The sequence below is a fragment of the Euprymna scolopes genome, chromosome 28 (genome assembly GCF_053919585.1).
Source record: "Euprymna scolopes isolate OS-2025 chromosome 28, ASM5391958v1, whole genome shotgun sequence".
Taxonomy (NCBI): Eukaryota; Metazoa; Mollusca; class Cephalopoda; order Sepiida; family Sepiolidae; genus Euprymna; species Euprymna scolopes.
Genome location: NC_136509.1, coordinates 96,891,189 through 96,916,222, shown reverse-complemented (window position 1 = coordinate 96,916,222; position 25,034 = coordinate 96,891,189).

The window sequence follows — 25,034 nt, the reverse complement described above, 5'->3', positions numbered from 1 at the left end:
TGTCAGTTGGTGAGGAGTAGAGCGATTTTAACTGAATATCGAGTTTCATTAAGCGTGTCTGTTGATAAGCTAATTTTTGCATGTCGAGAAAGGGGTTTGCTAGTGTATTTGCTGATCAACTTATCGTGTGTCAGAGAAAATTGAAGGGTTTAAAGGGGAGAGAGCTTAAAAAAAAAAGAAATAAAAGTGAGATTGAGAGACTAGCTAATAACGAATTAAATATGGCGAACAGCAGAATAAAGATGGAGAAATAAGGGCGATGAGGAGTGGGGGAGGAAATTAGAGAGAAAAAAGAGAAAGAGGAGACAAAACACCTGGAGCCCATCACTAGGATAAAGTGTAAAACGCTACACATTTATAGACTCATATATACATATTCACGTCGGGACATGTATCTATATGCATACATATACATATGTATGAATATATATATACATACACACATATATACGAAAGCATATACGCACGAACATGCAAATAAACAAACTTACATTCACAAATACTCGACTCTCATATGGGTGATCGGTTTTGATCCTGGCTTGAAGTAGTTGCTTGTCTAGCCGCACTGATGAGCTGTAAAATAGCGAAACGGTACTTTATGTGCATGAATATATATATATATATATATATATATATATATATATATATATATATATATATATATATATATATATATTGTAAGTAGATAATATTAAAATATTAAATTTATAAAATTAAATTATTAGTTAATGAATTATATCTAAATTTACGATCAAAGACCATTATCGAGTTATTATGAGAATTTAAAATTTAATCGGGGCACATGTAAACGTACACATACACACACGCACGCACACACACATACATACAAATATATAAATGTATACGTATACGCATTTTATTACTATTATTTTAAAAATTATTAAAACAATTAACAATATTATCACATTATTATATGCGTTACATAAAATGTTAATTTTATCACATTTTATATACGTTATACACGGTGTTAATTTTATTATATTATTATATGCGTCATATAAGTTGTTTATTTTATTATATTATTATACGCATTATATAAAGTGTTAATTATATCACATTATTATAGGTGTTATATAAGATGTAAATTTTATTACATTATTATATGCGTTATATAAGGTGTTAATTTTACATTATTACATGTGTTATATAAGGTGTTAATTTTATCACATTATTATATGCGTTGTATAAGATGTTATTTTATCACATTATTATATGCGTTGTATAAGGTGTAAAGTATATCATATAATTTTATGCGTTATATAAGGTGTTAATTTTACCACATCATTATTTGCGTTATATAAGGTGTTAATTTTATTACATTATTATATACGTTATATAAGGTGTTAATTTTACATAATCATATACGTTATATAAGGTGTTTATTTTATTACATTATTATATGCGTTATATAAGGTGTTAATTTTACATAATCATATACGTTATATAAGGTGTTTAGTTTATTACATTATTATATGCGTTGTATAAGGTATTAATTTTACATTATTATATGTATTATATAAAGTGTTAAATTTATCATATGCGTTATATAAGGTGTTAATTTTATCACATTATTATATCCGTTATATAAGGTGTTAATTTTACATAATCATATACATTATATATATAGTTAATTTTACATAATCATATACATTATATAGGTGTTTATTTTATTACATTATTATATGCGTTATATAAGGTATTAATTTTACATTATTATATGCATTATATAAGGTGTTAAATTTATCATATGCGTTATATAAGGTGTTAATTTTATCACATTATTATATGTGTTATGTAAATATTAATTTATCACATTATTATATGCGTTATATAAGGTATTAATTTTACATTATTATATGCGTTATATAAGGTGTTAAATTTATCATATGCGTTATATAAGGTGTTAATTTTATCACATTATTATATGCGTTATATAAAGTGTTAATTTTATTATATTGTTATATGCGTTATATAAGGTGTTAATTTTATCACATTATTATATGCGTTATGTTAATATAAATTTTATAACATCATTATATGCATTATATTAGGTGTTAATTTTATCACATTATTATATGCGTTATATAAAGTGTTAATTTTATTATATTGTTATATGCATTATATTAGGTGTTAATTTTATCACATTATTATATGCGTTATATAAAGTGTTAATTTTATTATATTATTATATGCATTATATAAGGCGTTAATTTTACTTTTGATTAATTGAGCTAATAGTGATTAAAATTAAAATTACATTATTTTCTCAGAGTTAAGTAACGTGCATATATTATCATGGGTGTAAACCATCAAAATAAGTTACTTTTTGTTATAATGTTCGTTATTTTGCATGTATTAGATTAAGTGGTGACTACCTTGTAACAAAGGCATAGGCAGAATAGAAAACTATCATTTAACAATGTTTATAATAGCTTTGCGTTTTTTAGACTTTTTTAGAAAACTATCATTTAACAATGTTTATAATAGCTTTGCGTTTTTTAGACTTTTTTAGAAAACTATCATTTAACAATGTTTATAATAGCTTTGCGTTTTTTAGACTTTTTTAGAAAACTATCATTTAACAATGTTTATAATAGCTTTGCGTTTTTTAGACTTTTTTAGAAAACTATCATTTAACAATGTTTATAATAGCTTTGCGTTTTTTAGACTTTTTTAGAAAACTATCATTTAACAATGTTTATAATAGCTTTGCGTTTTTTAGACTTTTTTAGAAAACTATCATTTAACAATGTTTATAATAGCTTTGCGTTTTTTAGACTTGTATAAATTTGAGAGACGTAGTTCCGGCTTTAGCTCATGGATTTGAAAATTCAAGAGTTAGAGATTTGATTTGTAATATGACAGAACAATAATGGCAAACTACATATATACACATGCATATACTTAGCAGACATTTACATAGATATACGGACATATACGTATACGTACCTACACATCTACACTTATAGACAGGTATAAACAGGAGAGTAAATAAAAATACAATGGTATCATTAAATGCATTAGTTTTTATGATCAGCAAACCTTATTTGATCTACAACATTTCCTCCTTCCCAGCTCATATATATATATATATATATATATATATATATATATATATATATATATATATATACAGTTATATAAATATTGAAACATATACTAAAGGGGAGGAAAAGTACAGAAGTTATATACTGGTAGATATACATATATAACATGAAAGTCAATTAGATTAGACCTGAGATAAAGAAGGGTACTATACTACATTTTTCACAGGTTATTAAGCTCTATTTCTCACTGTCGTATCGAGCTTTCTTTTACTTCGTTGCGATAATATAAACATTAATACGTTTATTGGACTGAAGCTTCTACATTTACCTACTAAACATCCCTATTCATTAAGTGATTGTATATATACTAGCAGTTCAGCCCGGCTTTGCTCGGACCCTATGTGCTTTTCATAACTTGCCCTACGTGTGAATACACTTTATGTAAGATTTCAAATGTTTAGACACAAAAATTGTCTAATTATTTTCGTAGAGACCGCAGAGGTCAATTTTTTAAACTTTGACCCTAATTTTACCCCCTTAAAATTTATCATTTGGATCTCAAATCAAAATAAAACGTTTTACCCATCTCCAAGTAACCTACATCTGAAATTTCAAGTGTTAGGACCCAAAATTGGTGAAGAAATTTTGTATAATCTGCAAAGGTCAACTGTCAACTTTGACCTTTTGGCAGCCAAATTTTCGGCCCATAACTGATTAAAATGTAAATTTTTTTAATGTTTTCACCGAAAATTGGTTTAGTAGTTTGCTAGACACCACAAAGCTCAAATCTTGGAAACTTTGATTCCTTGGCAGCTCAAATTTTTGACCCAAACTGATTAAAAAGCTTCTCTTATCTCTGAATACTCTTTATGCAAAATGTTCAATAGTTTAGACCAAAAATTGGCTGAGTAATTTTGTAAAGATCGCAGAGGTATTTTTTTTTAACTTTGACTCCAATTTTAACCCCTTAATTTTTATTTTTTGGGATCAAATCAAATTAAAAATTTGGATCCATGCCCAAATAATATACATTTAAAATTTCAAGTGTCTAGACCCAAAATTGGCGGAGGAGTTTGGTAGAGTTTTCGCAGGTCCAATCGTTGAACTTTCACACCTTCACAACCAAATTTCTGACCGAAAAATGATTAAGACCATTTTCCCAAATCTCAACACCCCTTCTGTCAAATCGCGAGTCTGTAGATTTAAAATTGACAGAGTTATTTGATAGGGAAATGTACACACACACACACACACACACACACACACATTTTCACTTTTATAGATATATAGATATATTTCTCTCCAGTAAGAATATTAACTGCGTTTATTACATTAACGACTATATGACGTCACTAAAATTTCCCTCTCTTTAACAGCGCAAGCCCCCCCCCTACTTTTTTGAATTTCCAAAGTATTTTTCCGTTTTTCTGAAATAGAACAGCGTCACACTTTGCACGTGAAACATTTTCAAATATTTTGTACTCGTATTTTTTGTTTCTTAATCCCATTCATTCAGAGGAAGTCTCGAAATAAAGACGAAACGTTGATGAACACATAATACAGTTTGTTTCCTTTTTATTTCTCTATATATAGATATGTGTGTGTGTGTGTGTGTGTGTGTGTGTGTGTGTGTGTGTGTGTGAGAGAGAGAGAGAGAGAGAGAGAGAGAGAGAGAGTTGGCGATATATAATTCATGTCTCCGAAGAATACAGCAGGGGAATACACAAGTCGCAAAACTCGTTTGTTCCATATTCCTTGATGACATGTGCTGCGTATCGCCAACATGTCAGTGTCTTGAAGCGGTTCCATCAAACTTGCCTCGGAATAATCCTAAACATAAATGTGTTGATAAACCATAAATTCCAAGTGACATCCATCTTTCTGTCTACCCTATTCTTCAATCCTATTAACTACCCTAGCCAACTAGACTTGGATGTTATATGGTTGTGGATCGGTAAGCATCTGACAGAAAGACACAACTCTGTCTTTAGTGGAAACGAAATATATTGAAAAGAAAACGAAAGAGTGTGGTTATACGTGAGTCTGACTTCAAAGTTTGTCTAACTCTGAGAGGTATATTCTTTCAGTCTTTATAATAAGAGAAATAGTTTATTTTTATCCGTAAGGTGAACACCACAACAGAAATAACAACTCTTCCTGAGGGTTACCTTTTTTTAGATATATTAAAAAGAAACGATTACGGATTATTTGTTTACAAAATATTCGCTTGCAAAAAAAACCTAATCATACATTAAAGCTATATAAGGTTTTCTATATAGGTTGATATGCGTAAGATCCAACAATCCAACCATCTCTATACTGTTGAATTATAAAAAATGTATATAGTGTTTGGCTGTAGCTCCCTACAACCACCAACGCCATCGGTCAATTAATATTTCCCAACGCAGTCTACATATTAGGTTGGCGCAAAAATAATGTAGTTTTTTGACGTATATACAGGGTGATCAAAAAAAAAAAGCTAAATGGAGGCCATCTAGAACATATGTTGTAGAACGGAGAAAAAAAAAAGGGCCGAAGACCCTAGTGTTTTGATGTGATGTTTTGAATATAATAAACTAGTTATGACAAAAGTTTCATTTCATTCGGACCAAACACTAAGAAACGGGGCCTAATTAGAGTTGGGGCCCGTTTTTGGGGGTCCTCCTGTATATCTGATAAAAAAAAAAACATTATTTTTGCACCAACTTAATATTTCTTTCTACATAGGGGAAGGATTAAATCTTTTTACGGTGCTTCGTCGCCAGCAGTTTCACTGCTGGACTCAGGCCTACGAGAATAGTGACATTATCACAGGAGTATACTGTGCCAGTTTCGGCGCTTTCTCCTAGACTGATTGCAATGACACGGAAGCGCCCCATCATTTCGGATGTCTCTCTTGGTCTGGTGCTGGCTCCTGCTCTTTGCAATGGATTACTACAGGTGTCGCAATGTTTTCTTTGCTCTGACATCTGATGGCATTGACCTTTAATTTGACGTCATTTAGCTTAAGATACATCTACATCGAAGGTTTATCAGCTGTTGTTTGGATTTCGGTTACCAGCTTGCTTGTTTCAGACTGCATGAACCGGAATCGTCTTATCAATAGATAAACGGAATCCTTCTCGATGAAACTTCAGGCTCCCACTTCAATATGGCAAAACTCCACATCCTATCCATCTTCTTTGCGGCCCTGTCGGTGAGGCATTACGCCGACTGCCCTCCTGCAGAGGGTAAAAGTCCCTCAATGGGGGTCCTGGATATGACCTTAAACTATATTCAGTGGTGTGGCCTCAGCTTTTGGGCTTTGGGGAGTGTGGAGCCACCCTTTAATTATATTGCTCCCAGGTCCACTCTGACCCGGAGTGGTAGTACCTGTTAGGGTTCCAACTATGGGTTAAATAGAAACCAGCGTGAAAACAACAAATATATTCTATTAAAAAAAATTTTCTTCAAAATTTTTGGATTCGGCATTAAATAACCTGGAAAGGGTTGATATGCCGTAAAACAAAAACAACCAACCGACTAACCAACCATCTTCTTTGCATCTTTCGATCGGATTTTCGTACCGTTTGTCTTTTTTTCCCCTGAAAGCCTAAATGTTGTCTTTCCAACTTATGGTCAACTCCATCAACAACGCCGTCTTCTTATCTTTACTCCACATCGATATATCTAGACGTATTTTGCAATGCTATCAACTACTTAATCTATCTGTAGACATGATGGGAAAGACAATTGCATCGACTGGTGAGACTCTCAGAAGAGTATGAAGCAATGTTTTAGTTATCAGTAATTCCGGGTACATTCTGACGGTAATTCTTACAACTACGTACCTAGAAAACGGCGCTATTAAACCTGACATAGTGATATGCGGCAAGAAAGAGAAAGAAGCAACCTTCGTAGAAGTCAGTGCCTTCCAATGATGCTGGGTTGAGCAGAACTGAAAGAGAAAAGATATAGATACCAAGGTTTAATGAAAAGACATGAAAAGAAATTGAAATCTTAGGAAGATTTCCAAATTTTCAGCAATTATAGGAGACATTGAACTTGTGAAAAAGAATTTCAAAAATTACTTGAAAATATACCTAGTGAACCAAGTGCAGGAAAGATAAAGACAATTACACTTGAAGAGACTGTTAGGATCTTTAAAAGATTTCTCAGTTGGAATGTGTGAGAAATCGTGTGAATACCTGGCATCCGTAGAATGCCCCATCCGCAACTATAACAGAATGGTAAGAATTATAGTTAAATAGAAATTATCGTTTAACAACTATTTGATTACAAAATATACACTTCTAAAAGATAATAATCTCCAAATGAATCGTATACATTGTATGTCCGGTTACGGCATCAAATGGCTTAGGACAGTGGCTCAGTGGTTAATGATACGGACTGACAACCTGGTTATACTAATTTCGAATGCAGTTCTTTCCATATAATCACTTTCACTTAAGATGTTGGCAACCTTCACGTGGTTTTTCTTGTATTCGATGTATTTCTAGAAATAATTCTAACTAGAAATGTTACATGATAAGGGCTGTCCCATTTTCATGTAAGTATAAAAATATAGAGATTAGTTAAAATGAAAATAAAATGAGAGAAAGCAGAAATCGAACCCTGGACATAAGTTTTAAAGAACAATAGGTTTAAATGGAATGTTCAGTAAATTGTTAATTCTGATGAAATAAATAATAAATAAACTATTCAATTGTTAGAAAGAATCTGATTAATAAAATATGGGTTAAATAAATTAGATATGTAGGTTAAATTCCTTTGTGAAAATAAAGAAAAAATAGGTTATTGAAAAATCAGAATGTTCGGGAAACGCGCAAGTCCACGCATGTTGATGGCACGTGAATTTTAGTCACGTTGGCCGCACATGCGTGGATTTCTCAATATAGGAAGTGACAGTCAGTGGGAAATTCAGAGAGGGTATGGGAATTCGAAAGTCTAGGAAGCGAGACGGTCACTTTGAAACTAAAATGTGAAGCTTTGAATTCTTGATGAGAAAACCACGGCCGGTCGTGTAAAGAAATAACCCCATCATGTGTTTTATAAAACGTCGTCTTGTCTTATGATTCTACAAAAAGGTAAATTGAATTGTTATTATATGTCTATATGTCCAGTGTTATAAAATGTCTTTTCATACACATCTCGACATCTCATATCGACAATGTGAATCTATATCTCATGTCTACACTAAGACTGTCTGAACACTATCTGATCACTCAAAGAGCTTATTCTTCTTCCATTCTACACATCTAAGGAATGAACATTTAATATATAAGAATCGTAATAACATGAACAATCTCTCATAACATGAACAATCTCTCTAAGTCTCTTACAACAATATCTCTTTATCTCTAAGACTCTCTTTTAACGGGGAAACCAATGCCAATGATAGAATCGTTTGATTCATACGAAATGAATGAGTTAGCAGTTGTCCTTTCTCAACAGGCTCGAACTATTAATGATTAATAAAGGGTGACGGTGGCTAAGTGGCTAGCGACACGAGTTGTAAACCTGGGTGTCCTAAGTTCGAATCCAGTTCGTTTTACAGAAACACTTACACTTAGGATGCTGACAACCTTCACGAGATCCCTAGTTGAAGTACACGAATTTATTCTAGAAAGAACTCTAACTAGAAAGATATCAGCGAAACGGATGTTAACAATAGTATTATATTATTCATACGAAATGAATGCATGTACAAAATGACTCAAGGACTGTTGATATGCCGTCAAATCCACAAAACCCATGAAAGGAGAAACATCAAATTCCATGTCATACGGCGCTGATCATATTGCTTATCTACTGCCCTTTCCAACATTTTCTTGGAATTTGTGATGAAGTTAGTTCTGTGCATAACAATGAGCACTGCATTAATATTCGTCATGCAATAAACTAACTCTCTGAGTCCTGAGAGACTGCACCTCTTAAAACTGCGCACATACATACATCAGCTAACAGGTGACAAGCCATCTCAAAAGTGGCTTAAATTCTGAGAAATGATGAAACTCTGTTTTAAAGGATGCTACGAAGCCTACTGAAGTCTGCAAATAAGTCAAGCCAAATGATAGACGTGGGCGTATCCCTTAACGCTCCGAGATCATGGAGGCGCTTGGATAAGAATAGTCCTTCGGCGCCCGTCCCTCTCCAGACTCAGACCACATACAGCACCTGATATTACCAAAAATGATCATAAATTTATCCATAGTTAACCATCGATTTGGCATAAAGCATTCATTCTAATTCAACGGGCTATAACTTTTTCCTGTTTTTAATGATCTGAAAAGTCTAGTATAATAATTGCTGCTTGATATAGTTATGCTTAAATGTAACGGTGTCTACCTTAACTTGCCTCCCACGAGGTGTGAATTGGGCAGAAAGAAGATTTCTAATGCTCGGAAAATACAACTCTCAAAAACGGGCTATTCTAGATTAAGGAAGAAAAACTAACATTGCCTCAGTTTAGAAGGATTTATTTTTCACTGAAAAAAAGAATTTATAACAGATACTATGCTAAGCTTATCCAAAAGGCCAACGAAATGTTTGTTATTAATACTATTCTCACATAAAAAAAACACTGTCCAATTTCTTTAAACTCAATCAGTACAAATTATTATTAGGTTTGCACTTATCAATATACTTACAGGGTGAACGTGTCCCTTAACCTTCTGGAGTGGTGGGGACGTTGCATTTTTTATGCAGCGTGTTTTGGGCAAAAATAGCCTAGCGGCGTCCATCCTTCTCCAAGCTCCGAGAACATACTGCACTGTTATTACTAAATGATCACGACGATGGTTACCAAATGGTTAAGCGACGTTGACCAAATGATGATGAATCTGAATACAAAATGGCTGACCGGGACAACTGCTGAAACAAATGCGCATGATACATTGCCTTAATCACGCGTACCCCTTCATGATTTTCGGATGACTAGTCACAATACACATAAGAAGGAAAAGAGGTTGAAAGAATAAAAAAAAAAAGCAAATATAAAAATAGAAATAAATACCAAGAGATGGCAGCTCCGGAAATTTGAAACCCATTCGTCGCATTTGTAATTTACTGCAAAGTTACAGCTGAAGCGTGCCCTACTGGTTCCGGAGTCTCTAGATATTGCGTTGCGTTAAATCGGTTTATAAGATGCGGTTGAGGGTCTAAAAATATACGAAATTCGAAGAAATGGTTGATGGAGTGTGGCAATATAAAAAAAGACAAGAGATTTAGAAATGAAACGAAAAGAAATATCCAATGAAAAACCCCGTGTTAAAAGAAAGCACATGAAGAAGCACATTTATAACAAACTAGCACGGTCACCCGGCGTTGCTCGAAGCATAGACAATAGGTGGCGTCCTTTTCTCCTCCTTTACAGCCTCTTTCTCACAGAAGAGACGCTGCGAGTAGCTCTACTATATTGTTATTTTCATGGCAAGTGCTCGACTGAGCTTCAGTCTATAGTCCACCCCTATAAAACAATAACAGCAAACACTCATCTAGCTGCAGTTACTGTCAACAGTTTTCTGCTCTCTCTCTCTCTCTCTCTCTCTCTCTCTCTCTCTCTCTCTCTCTCTCTCTCTCTCTCTGGCTACGCCGAAATCTAAACGCAAATTCCATAAACTAGAACTGCGTGTCTGTGGAACTCTGTATCGTTGGCCTGCGTTTCTACTGACAACAACATGATTCTTTTCAAGTCTAATGTAAACAAATTCTTGTTGAGGCGTTCTCTTAAATAATCAAACCCTACCCAGTTTCAACCACTGATAATCACTACGCTTTTGTCTCACCAACCACCTTGCACTCAATAAGCTCAGCATGAAAAATCAACAGTATGTTCTTTAATAAGATAGGGACGCTTTCGAAGTTAATGTTTCTGTGTAGAGCTCAATTAAACCATAATACTTGACTTTTACGTTTAAAACTTTCATTCAAGCCATTATATGAAAGTAATTTTATAAAATCAACAGTATGTTCTCTGCAGTGTAATGTAGCGTACAATAAAGTGTGGACTAAGTCTCGGTGGGAAGGCATGTGAAGAATCCTGCCGGTGTATCGCGGTGGGTCCCTGATTATAGCAGACAATCAATCGATTTGATTGCAACATGGCCGATTTCACTGAATTTAATGGCAATAAAAGTATTAAAAATGTTAAACACACTTTGATCCTTATTCAATCCCTGGCAACGTCGGATCACTCTGCTAGAGTATATATATATATATATATATATATATATATATATATATATATATATATATATATATGTGTAGTAATGTGATTGATAATTTAAAAATCAAATTATAATTAAATTAAAAATCCGTTTCATAAGAAGGAACAACAACAAAATCAATTATTTGTACGATCGTTTCGGAAAACAGTGTTTTTATTGTGGTAGACATCAAGTTACGGACAATAATTATTACATATAGTTTTTTAATAAACAAGGTTTCCTCGTCAGCAAATATTGTGAAGGGTTTTTATTAAATGTGAAAGACACCATAAATAAACCTAGCATTAAAAGTAAGGCAGATGTATCTGGAAAAAATTAAAATAAAGGTATGGATTTAAACTTGATAAGAAAATTAATATGGGTTAGAGATAGAAATAAATAGAGTAAAATATCGGCTACCATAAACCGCGAGAGATACAGTTGAAATTTAAACATTTATTCTTATTAAATTTTTTAACATCAGTCAGAGTGATCTAATCATTATATGACGATCTGCGCATATTAGCTAAGTTGACCGACTTTATTACAACTGAAAGTGCTTAACGATAAGAAACACGTTTCTTAAAGGGGATGACATTATTATTTACTATAATATATATATGTATATTGAGATATGCATATATATGTGTGTGTGCGTGTGTATGTATGTATGTATGTATGTATGTATGCATGTATGTATGTATGTGCTGGTCAAGGTCTGGTGTGGACGTATGTTAAAAGCACACAGGTGTCTTAGTGTCATAATGTGCTTCTACCAGACAAATCAACCCCACGCGCACGTCGTAACCACTGCCACGTAGACGGGGCTCTGATGAACGGCGAGTGTCCTGCGGTGTATAACTGGACCTCCACTGCCTTCTTTAACCAAATGCTAAGGGTGAAGTAACCCTGACAGAAGCCTCCAGAGGAGTTTAGGCCCTGTAAGCTGTAGCATACATGACCCACCGGAATGTGGAATATGCTCTGGTGCCCAGCAACCTAAGTCCCAGTCATGGATCAAATGGCATGATGAGTGGAGAAGGCTCCCTAAGCCGTGGAGAAGGCAAACTCTCTAGGAGAAGGAAAACCATGATAAAAAACGTATGGAAAATTCTGCATCCAATGATGTTGACTTGCACTTCTTTTTGGTTCAATGTGGCAGAGGTTCTGAGAGTGGGATTGTCTCGGTGCAAAGTGTTTCCTCACTATAAAAAGCTTCAAGCACAGGCATTACTTGATATGTAATGGACTACACATTTTATCATTAGTGTGTGTCTCAATAGCAGGAAGACTGGCTGTAGCCTAAAACGGCAAACGGACACTCAATGAGGACTGATGCGGATATGGGCGTCAATGGAAATAAAGGCTCTGGAACATCCGAGGTCTGAACCGGCAGGTGTTCAGGGCACCACAGCCTGGACCTGGTCATCAGCAGATGTGCAGGACTGTAGAAGGTTCATAGAAGTGACCGTCTGGCACGTGCTGCTGGTGAGGCTCATGTCTGCCTCATTTGAGCCAGTAATGTTAAGTAATGGCAATACTCGAGAACGAGTTTGCTGCCATCATCATGTATGTATGTATGTATGTGTATGTTGTTATAGTCAGGTCATGTCATATGCTACTGGTACCATGTAACCCAATACTACCTGCCTCATGGTCGGGTCACCGGCGACTAAACTGGTTCCCCCACCAGACTTGTTTGGTGAGGAGGATGGCTAGTCTCCCTGAAGGATTAAAAACAAGACCTTCCAAAGGGCGAATGAACCCATTTTTGGGGTCAACGGCCAACTAGCACCGTGTGTGTTTGTGTGTATGTATGTGTGTGCTGGGGTGGAGAGGACTCCCGCAAACCGTGGTGAAGGCAACCTTTCTAGGAGAAGCAAATCTCTGATTTAAAAAAAACATAAAGCGGGAGACCAGTACCCGCTTTAAGCTGGTCTGCAGTTTAACTTGTTGCTGGCTATCTTGCTCTTGCTTGTTGCTGGATCTCAACATCATGAACCGAGAGAGAGACTTAGCTGTCGTACAAAGCTAAGACTCTGTAACATCATCTGTGTATAGATACTCCCTCGGGCATTTGTCTATAAAAATGGTCCTGTGGCGATGGAAGTAATTTTCAGGCTCATGGACTTTAAGTGTCTGAGGGAGTGGCACTCGTCTGACAAGACGTTGCAATCATCATGTTGAGAGATGCAGACAACATACATAAATTAGATGAATTGAGTCTAGAAAAGTGTGAAGTAAGTTAAACATTAAGACTTTCATGGAAATATATGTCGGTCGACACTAACCCTATTCGGGTTTAACTGGCTTCCTTCAAAGGAGGACGTTTCATGAGAGTATGAAATTCACAAGCAGTCCCCAGTCGTTTGTACATCCTTGTCAGGAGAAATGACAACATTAAGTTTTTGCAACTCTTCTAGAGAGGTGTCGACGTCTTCCTACATACAGCGCCTGGAATTCCCCAATTGGTCACCCATTTTAGTAATAATCAGGCTCAACGTCCTTATTAATCTTTATTAATCCCTAGGTGTCGATCGACGGGATACCATAACAATTCATTCGCTGTACCTATAACAAAGTACCATAAAAATGTTCTGCTAGATAGGCCCATTACGCGAAAACTGATAAAATGGAACGAACAGAGAGACAATTTTCTTATAGAAATTGTCTTCACCACTGATATGGAGCTTTATCTACCCGTTGTTTTGATAACTCTCTGGAATAGCAGAAGAAGGCTACGCATAAGTATAACACTCTGTGTGAGGGTTTCCTGAAAGTGTTCAATGCAGGTTCGTTCGATTCCCTGAGGTATTATATATACCCGCTTACAATACCTAATATTCCCAAATTATCACTTATTGGTCAGACTCAGCGTTGCTCAACTTCGGTAATTTAACGAGAGTATACTGTATATTTTCTTTTTATCCTGACCTAAGGCTGGCACAGAATAATAAAATTACTATTAGGGACGCAATAAAAATGTATCAGATTCTTTTCAAGTGATGATGTTATTTTACCAAAGGGGAATCCACATTTTTATATTCAACCTACATAAAATCACGTGGCTTCTTTGTAGAGATTTCATTCATAACTAAAAAATAACAAACCAAATAAACAGCATAATAAACATACATGCGGGTGTTTATACTTTTTCATCCTCTTCAGCGTCGCTGTTTTTCGTCGTTGCCGTTTCATGACTAACCATAAACGTTTCGGTTTAATACCAATAAACTCTTTCGTGCGGGAAAGACCAAACGGAGTCGTTCTCTGAGAGTTTTTATAAATGGTTTTATTTGGTGAGACTTGACAATGGAAAGAGAGAGCGACTGGTGTTATCATAATGATAATTTACTTTTTAAACTAAACTTTCTAACTTAGGAAATGAGATACGCAGACGGGCAGACATCGAAGTAACAGTCGCCTTAGATTATTCTACGTTATTGGCCATCTCTAGTTATCATGAGGCTGATCTAAAAACTGATTTCTGACGCTCGTTAACGTGACGTCATTCCTCATATTACATTGCCACCCATTGTTGCAATATTTTTTATATATAACAAGAATGGTATGTTTTAAGAAATTTATAAAGTTTTACACTGGCAATAGGAACTGACTAGCAAACAATAAGAATCCGGAATCATTCAATAAACATATTTTAGAATTTTCACACGAAATATTTTGTCTTTGTTTTCAAAACTGTAACAGTTTAAGACTTATACGGATAAGCTACCCAAGGAAACTATTTTTTATTCCGGAAGTTATACAGATTAACGTCTCATCTAGAATTAAACCTGTCTTTCAATTAAAAAAAAACATATTTTATTCAACCTCGGAAGCGATTCTGTTTTACAGACAGATTATCATTACATTCACTCAATGCGACCCTTGTTAAAATTTACATTAGCAAATTTAATCGTAAGTCCCCTAATTTTGTAACATCTTGAAATCCAAACCTTGTGGCTCTTTTTAGTTCTTCCGTCTTTTTTATTTGTACCGTTAAGTATATAATAAGCGTGTATCAACAATTGTCAAGTTCGAATTAGGATACTGTCATACGTATCAACTGACAAGCCTTATATGTTTCAAAACGTCATTACTTTATACTTTTTTAATTAGTCGATAAAGACGTTTAAAAATCTATATTATAAATTGGTTTTGTGTGTGTGTGTGTGTGTGTGTGTGTGTGTGTGTGTGTGTGTGTGTGGATTGATATGCATATTAAAAACACTTTGGGTTATAAAATTGCATTCACATGCAAAAGATCTAATTTGCATATTTTTAAACATTCATTTTAAAAGTAAATCGTAAGCTAAACGTTTTGGTTTCGATTCTCGGTGGTGGCGCACGAGTCGTCCTTTTTATATCTTTAAAGTATTACTATATACTGGGTGCAATATAATATAATAATAAATACGAAATCTGCATTAATCAAAACATCATATTTTATTCATCGTATTTTACTATCGGCAATGCCGGTCGGCTTGCTAGTTTCTGATAAAATCTGCCAATCCAATTGTGTTTTGAGGTTTTGCTTTGTTTTTGTATTTCTTTCAAGAATATTGTCAATTCTCAATCATTGCAATGTTTCTTGCTTCCGGGCTTCATTTGTTTATGTTTTATTTTTTATTTTGTAATGTTTTTTTTTCTGAATTGTGTTATTGGTTCTCACGAGTTTTAAATGTTTGTTTTATGAACAAACATTTGAACAATTAGTTGGCCTGAGTGTGAAAGTGATTTCGATTCGCTTCAGTTCGTTTTTGCTTTCTGCTTGTTTATTAAAATGACTTTTTTTCTATATTTTCATATTGATTTCTTATGGATGAGTCGACATCAATATTAAAAACTGTCACTAAATACTCGATAGTATTCGCATACGCTTATATATATATATATATATATATATATATATATATATATATATATATATATATAAATACTTCATTTACTCACATAAATTTAATAACAAACCAACCCCGGACAAGAACAAACATACCGTAAATAAAAAATACTAATAACGAACAAGATAAATGCAATTGTAGACACCGCACACTTTGCCCAGTCCAAAATAAATGTCTAACAAAAAGTGTAGTTTATCAAGCAACAATATTTGCGAAAGAAACCCCGAATAACAAGAAATATTACATAGGCATGACTTCCTTAGATTTCAAAACCCGATACTATGACCACAAAAGTACATTCAAAAATAAAAAAACACCGTATAAAAACAACACTAGCGAATAAATACTGGGAACTCAAAGAAAGCGGACATTCGCCGGTAGTCGAATGGAAAATAATGAGACAAGCTACCACGTGCAGACATTTAGACGACCCATGTAAATTATGCCTCCATGAAAAATTTGCTATCCTGTACTTTAAAGAACCTGTAGACGAGAAATAGCAAACAACTGTGTTCACAAAATAAAACTTACTCTAGGATAGCGATACAAAATAGCTTTAAAACTAACAATAACAATGGAAAACAAACAAATAAATTAATTAAATAAACATGAATATATATAAACGATCACACATATATGTATATATATATATGTATATATATGTGCATGCATGTGTGTACACATAGGTATATTTATATAAAAAAAAGGAAGGAAAAGATCTACCGTAATCCACTAACCTAGTTCTAAAACAGATCCTTTGTTCGATAAAATGCATGCCCATTGGCTGATAGGAAGGGGCGCGGTGGATACTAGAAAGCTGATTGGCTAACTAAAAATCCTCAACATATATAAAAACAAGAAGCAACCACAGAATTCGCGCATAAGCCTGACGAATCCTATAGTGGATGAAACGCAGAATATTCAGTGTAGCTTAATCGCCATATATATTTTATAAATTACTATATATATATATGTATATATATATATGTATGTATGTATATATATTTATATTATATCTATAATATAAATCTCACCTGTATGTATGTATGTATGTATCTATCTATCTATCTATCTATCTATCTATATGAGTTGCTGCTTTACGTGCTCATGCGTTTCGAGATTGCGATAGAGGTGTCATGTTAAAATTTCGAACCACAGGTCGCATTTTTAATCTTAGAAGATTTAATACCAGAACCAAGCTGCATAATGTCTTGGTCAAGAAATTACTGTATGCTAACGATGCTAATTTTTTGGCACACACTGAGACTGATATGCAGCATATAATGGTTAGCTTTGCTGACTCCTGCACTGCCTTTGGTCTGAGAATCAGTCTGTCTAAAACAAAGGTTATGTTCATTCCTGCACCGGGCCAGTCATACGTGGAGCCGAACATCATGGTCTGTGGTGCTAGACTAGGAGTGGTTGACTCATTTGTGTACCTCGGTAGTTCTCAGTTGAGGAATGGCTGTCTCTACACTGAAATCCACAGGCGAATTCAGAAAGCATCTGTAGTTTTTTGAAGGTTGGAGAAGAGAATGTGGTCTGGTCGTGGTATCACAGACAAGACTAAGATCTGCGTCTACAAGACCTGTTGTATTCATCGGAGACGTGGACATTGCATCAAAGGCACATTAAATGGTTTGAACGATTTCACCAAAAGTGCTTGAGACGTATCTTAAACATCAAGTGGCAAGCACAAGTACCCGATACTGAAGTCCTTGTGAGAACATGTTGCTCTAGTGTTGAGACCCTTGTAATCAGATCTCAAATGCGTTGGGTTGGCCACTTGGTTCGAATGAGAGATTGTGGGCTGCCAAAATAATTTTTTTTACGCGGAGCTGGAAAATGGCAAGCGCCCTCAGCACAAGCCTAGGAAGAGGTTCACAGACTCTACAAAGAATAATTTGAAAGTCTTACAAATCGACATCGACACATGGGAAGAACTTACTCTGCAAAGTCCGAAGTGGCGAAAGCTCGTACGTGAAAGTTGTGATGCTCTAGAGAAAATAAAAGCAGGCCCACAGCAATCTGAAGCGAGAGCTTCGCAAAGGTTTAATTTACGGTCTTAACCATGACACACAGAGCTGGAAATGCGACAATTGTGAACGAGTACTCTTGTCAAAAAATGGCTACGTCAACCACCTTAAGTCGCACAAAACTCCTGTTCAGGTCAACTTTGAACCTATTAGTTCGAACCAAACGATCTGTTTAACATGCAGCAAAGTTTGCAAGCTTACTGCTAGTCTAAGAAGACAGTGATTGTTCATAGGAATACCCTTCAACCTCCAGAAGAAGTCAACTCGATTGAAATTGCTCAATTTGTATGTCACATCTGCTTCAAGATGTGCAAATCTGCGGTGGGAGTGCAGTGTCATCTGAGATGGCATGAACGACAAGATTGGGAGAACTCAAAGTGACGACGATCATCTGGAAAGATGCAGCCATCATCATGTATGAATGTATGTATGTATGTATGTATGTATGTATGTATGTATGTATGTATGTATGATTCCTCAATGGTCATGACGATAGTGATGATGTTACAATTCAATAAATACACACGATAATAAACACGAAAAGAAATCCACAGATGCAAAACGTAAAACAAACCAGTCATGAATCTCGGTTATGTTGTACAAAGGAAAGGGTACAAGATCTGATTGTGGAAATTATCGAGGTGTCTCGCTGCTGAGTGCGGTTGGAAAGGTATTTGCACGGCTCTTGCTAAACCGATTTGAAAAGTATGTATGTCCTAATATCCTTCCGGAATCCCAGTCTGGTTTTAGAGGTTGGCGAGGAACTGTGGATATGGTGTTTTCTGCTAGACAGCTCTTGGAAAAATGTATTGAACAGCGTATGCCTCTTTGCCAGGTGTTTGTGGACTTAACCAAGGCGTTTGACACAGTCAACCGTGAGGTTCTCTGGAAAGTGCTGAAAATTTTGGCTGTACACCTGCTTTTACAGACAAGTTCAAGCAACTTCATCATAGTATGAAAGGTCGCGTCAACTTCAATGGTCAGCTTTCGGAAGAATTCCCCATTGATAATGGTGTGAAGCAGGGTGATATAGCTGCACCAACATTGTTTTCGCTCTATTTGACTGCTGTGCTCTGGTATGGTTTCCACGATTGTGATATGGGTGTTTATATTAGATTCTGAACGACTGGAAAGGTGTTCAACCTCAGAAGATTCCAAGCCAAAACACTTGTTAGTGATGGACTTGTTAGGGAACTGTTGTATGCTGATGATGCTGACCTGGTAACACACTCCGCAGTAGATATGCAACTAGTGATGGACCTCTTTACAAATGCTTGTACCTGCTTCGGATTGACAGTTAGCATTAAGAAAACTAAAGTCATGTACACTCCCGCTCCCAATGATCTGTATGTGGAACCTGATATCTTCGTCTGTGGAAAGCGCCTTGAAGTCGTAAAAAATTTTGTCTACCTTGGGAGTGCCTTATCAAATGATGGCACTCTTAATGCGGAAATAAGACAGAGAATCAGCAAGGCATCTAATGCTTTTGGAAGGCTACAGGATAGAGTCTGGTCTGACGGTGATCTGACTCTGACAACTAAAATTTCAGTATATCAAGCATGTGTAGTACCATCCCTACTCTACGCATCTGAAACTTGGACCTTGTACCGGACACATATAGAATTGCTCGAGAGGTTCCATCAGCACTGCCTTAGACACATTCTTGGTTTAAAGTGGTATAGCTTTGTCTCTGATACATATGTCTTAAAAAAGGCCAAAACAACCAGTATTGCTACCATTGTTATTAAGAACCAGTTGCGTTGGGCGGGTCATCTCATCCGGTTTGAAGACTATCGTCTCCCAAAACAATTGTTCTATGGTGAGCTCTTTCTTGGAAAAAGACCCCAGCACAAACTACAAAAAACGTTTTCGTGGTAGCATCAAGGAGAGTCTGGTGAGCTTTCATATTCCTGTTGACAGTTGGGAGTCCCTAGCGTATGATCGCAAGCAGTGGAGGACACTGATATACAGGGGTGCAGAACACTATGAAGCAGCCAAAATAGACCGAGAGAAGCTTAAGAGAGCATGTAGGAAATGCCAAACCTTGCCGCCCAACCATGGAGATCTCTGGATCTGTAAGGTGTGTGATCGGGCTCTGTTGTCGAAGGCAGGTTTTGTTAATCACATGAAAGCCCACGATAATACAGGTTCCGCTGCTGTTAGTCTCATACAAATCAGTGAGTGTTTTCAGTGTCATGTCTGCTTGAGGGTGTGCAAGTCGCTGGCAGGGCTAAAAAGTCATATTCGGGCACATGGACTTTTAGATTCTGAGGGAGCGGCTCTCGTCTGACAAGATGTTGCAATCATTATCATGTATGTATGTATGTATGTATGTATGTATGTATGTATGTATGTCTTCCTAAAACTTTTGATAGAGGTGACGGATTTTCACGAGATCGGTATCATTTTGAAGCTCGGCATGTCGGACGACAAATATCGAAACATTGGCCAAAATCATTAATTCCTTCATCCTCAAATCGGCATTTTTCTACAAAGAGGGGTCGATTTTTTGCGAGCCATTTTTGCAAGTCATCGTATCGGTTGGATTGACTTCCGGTCGCGTCATGGAATAGCGGTCTGATTTTCTTTCACTTTCTTTTCGGCCTTCGCATCACGGGTTCGAGCCTGCCTGCCTACCACCACTTTTTTTGTATTTTTTTTTTATTTTTTTGCTCAACATACACCTCCAAACACCCGGGAAACGCAGGGCAACTAGGCTAGTTATATTATAAAACTCAAGTCGTCTCTCTTGGGCGTGGAAATCGTGTTTCCGCTTCCGCTTTACGATGTGCATACGTGAATAAATAAAAACAAAGTCATACGCAGAATTTCTGCGTCTGACTATTGTTTTTATCCGTAAAGCGGAAGAGGAAACACGATTTCCACGCCCAAGCGACACTTTTTTTATACAATAAACACTTTTTTATTTTAAACAATATAAACCTTTTTTATTTTTATTTTTGATAATATAAATAGACGTTTATGCGGCCTCGTCGTTAAATATTACTTAATTAATTATTATTTTCCGATATTTTTACGGCTGTTAATAAACACACACAAAAGATTAGGGTAAACTTGTACAATGCACGCTGTATTTTTTTATTTTTGTTTTATTTTCTTCCAATTTTTTAACGTATTACACCTCTCTTATATAAAGGATTTTTCAGCCCCCCCCCCTCCGTTTGTTTACATGAATTCACGTGTAATTAGTTTTAAAGGATACTTCTGCATTTTACGACTCGCGCAGAAATAATAAGTTATTATTTAGAAACGTATTATTTAACATGGGGAAGATGTTTTGTAACTATTCTGTACTTTCACCTAACAATTTACTAAAAATAAAAAAGATATTATATATATATATATATATATATATATATATATATATTAAACTTGAATTTAAGTTTAAAATACTAATTAAAAAAAACGCGGGTCCCTAAATGCAAAAACACCTTTTAAAATGTCGTAAATAAATAAAATAAAATAAAATACAAATAATAATGACGGGAGGGAGTGAGGCAGACCAGACCGAATTTTTCTCAAAGCAAAAAGTCGCAAAAAAAAAGAAAAATAATAACAATAATGGTGAGGGGGGGCTGAAGGAGCCCACGTCAAAACCGCACTGCAAATTGGTTCTGAAAATTGAGGATTGATTTACTAGAATGCTGTATGTGAAACTGAATCCCGCTTTCAAATCTTTAAATATTGATTTATAAACAAAAATCGTGATCTGGTGGCTTAGTCTCCAATCGATAATAATCTGCAGAAATAGTTGAAAAAAGACGAAAAAGAAAAATATTGTAAGGGAGTGCCGATTGTCCACATACACCTACATATTTTTAAAAAATATTTTCTTTACCCAAGTTGTGCGTGATTAAAACTAGAACTTGATTTTAAAAAAAAAACTGCGTTTTTCGTGTCCGAAATTATTTATTTACGATTATTTTATTTGTATTCTTCATTGCAAGTTGAAATTATTTTCAAACAAGAACAAAACGAATATGTTTTTCTAATGTAAAAAAAAAACTACTTGATCAATTTATATATTTAAAAAAAATTATTTGAGTTTTTTACGATCTAACCCAGCGAAGTTTACTTCCTAAAAAAAATGTTAAAATCTACTTTTTGGCTCTAATTCGTTTCAACGAGCTTTAAAGATAATATAAAAGAGGGAATCGTTTTAATAATTAAAATTTTACATTTAAGAGTGGGGATCACTTTCCTAAATAAATTTAATGTTAAATGAATTCCCACTTCTTGGCGACGTAGCGAGGCATGTAATTGTTAGCATTTATTTCAAGTTCGGTAGCGGGAGGGGAGGGCAATAAGAGGGGATGAGATTAGGGTGGGATCATGTTCCAAACATTTTACAAATACGTAGAAACACTTCCAAACGTGTGTGTGAGGGGGGGACTTTCTTTTTTGTTTTGTAAGATTTGCTTTGAAAAGGTCTCGCCGTTAAATATTACTTAATCAGATAATTATTGTTTCCTGATATTTTTAAGGCTGTTAACACACACAAAAACTAGGGTGGACCTGTAAAATGTACATCCCCACCTTGTATTTTTTCGGTTTTTTTTTTTTTTTTTTTTTTTTTTTTTTTACTATTATATTTCAACGGATTACACCCCTCTTATAGAAAGGCTTTTTCATTTAATCTTAGGGCAATGATGTTAAGACCTTTATTATCCATTGCATTCCGTATTGTTTTCACTGGTCGCCATGTTTGTTTTCGAGCGTGCGTGCGTTCAATTTTTGTGCACGCGCAAAATTGCGTATTGTTTTCCCTGGTCACCACGTTTGTTTCCGCACACGCGTGCATACAAAAGCTCTCACTGAAGGAAAAATCGGAACAAAAGCAGATTGCCGCAAACCATAACCCTAGATAATCAAAGAATGACCTCTGGTGGCCCCGAAGTATTGACAGATCATGAGATAAAAAGTACTTGAAGACTAATTTAAATGCGAGAAGCGTGGAATTAGTAGTTGACCAACTGCCTTCCAATGGACAGTCTCAGGGTAGACGTTGGTTATCGGAAAGAGATGAGTTTTATCGACCCATTCACTCCTCGATGTAAAAAGGGTTGCACGCACGTTTTTAGCCAGTTCCAAAGAGTTCTAGAGAATTTCAGATGAATCTCATTGCGGTTCCAGTTCAGTCGAGCTCGAGATTAGAGTTAGAGTCGCAGTTCAATTGCGGGCAAGGGTAGAAAGCTGAGCAGAAAGCTCTGGGCTGAAGCAGAACCAACTTAAATGAAACGTCGACCATATCTTCAAATGTTTTAAAGAAGCAAAAATGATAACTCGAAACCCCTCGCTCTGATAAGAAGCGCTTATGAATGAAAGCAGGGACGAAAGCAAATCCAATAACTGGAAAAATTTTAAACTCTGATTATAAAATCCCTCGAGACAATGAACAGACAATGAACAGACAATGAACAGACGGACTAACCAGTTCCTGTAAGAAAAGTAACTGATGTTTCAAAATACCCATAAAATTCTGATCAAGATCTTTTTAAGCAAGATAAAAGAATTTATTTGTTGTGTTTGCTGTGAAAATAGAAGAAAAAATTAAACTATGAAAAGCTAGGTTATAAGTAGTGAAAGAGAGTGTGCGCGTGTGTGTGTGTGTGTGTGTGCGTGTGTGTGTGTGTGTGTGTGTGTGTGTGTGTGTGTGTGTGTGTAAAGGAATTCCTTCCTCCATTCCCTCTCATATATTAATTACTGCGTGCGAGCCTGATAACTGAGAGAAGGAAAAGGACAACTTTGCTTTGTTTTCTTATTTTTTTGTTTCATAATTATTTTTTGTTGAACAGAACTTTGTAGAGATTTTTTAACCCTTTAATAATTGTTTAAAATACATATTCATAACACGAACCAAAGGAAGTTTGCCGTTTTTCTCTTCCTTTTCCTGACCATATTGTTATATTTGATTATTGCTTCCCTTTCCTTCTGTTTGAATGTTGTTGATATCTTTTATTGATATTGTATACCTTCTATACAATAGTGATTCGACACCGACTATGTTGAGGGCCGTCCTTTCGTATGATGGAGGCACCGCACAACGTAACGAGAAGAATTTATCATTTTTTTTACGACAGAAACGTCTTATAACAAGAATTGCCCGGTCGAGCGAACCTTGGGCGTCATATCCCCAGTGACCTATGACTCGGATCAAATTAACACAACTTGGGCGTGTCACGAAGGTCACGTTTAGTGTCCGACTCCGGATACTAAAGGGCTCTATAACCAACGCTATATTTGGTAAGGCCCTGACTTAAAAGTTACAATTTGTGTATATATATATATATAGACTCAGGATCTGACCCCCGAGTTTGCAAAGCTTAAATTTCCTTCTTACTCTTTTTTTTTTTTTTTTTTTGAGCGTTACTTCTGTGGTTGTTGCATATTAGCACTCCCGGGATATGGCCGCAATGACCTGAGCACAATTATTATTATTATTATTATTATTATTATTATTATTATTATTATTATTATTATTATTATTGTTGTTGTTGTTGTTGTTGTTTTGAATTAGATTTCTTTTAAAGAGAAAAATGCAATTCAAAGACAAATATGGTTAACGACGTTTTATGAATTTATCTTGATCAGATTCTATAAACAATGACAAGATGGAATTTTAGATAAATAAAGACAAATATGTTTTCAGAAAAAGTAATGTTAGCTTTCATAACTAGCACAAACAATATTTTAAAATAAGTCTGACTTCTAGAATCTTACGTGGTCTGGTATAGAGGTCACGTAAGATGACGTGGATCTTAGGTGAAAGCTTGAAAACCGTATCAATTAGTCAAGAGTTCG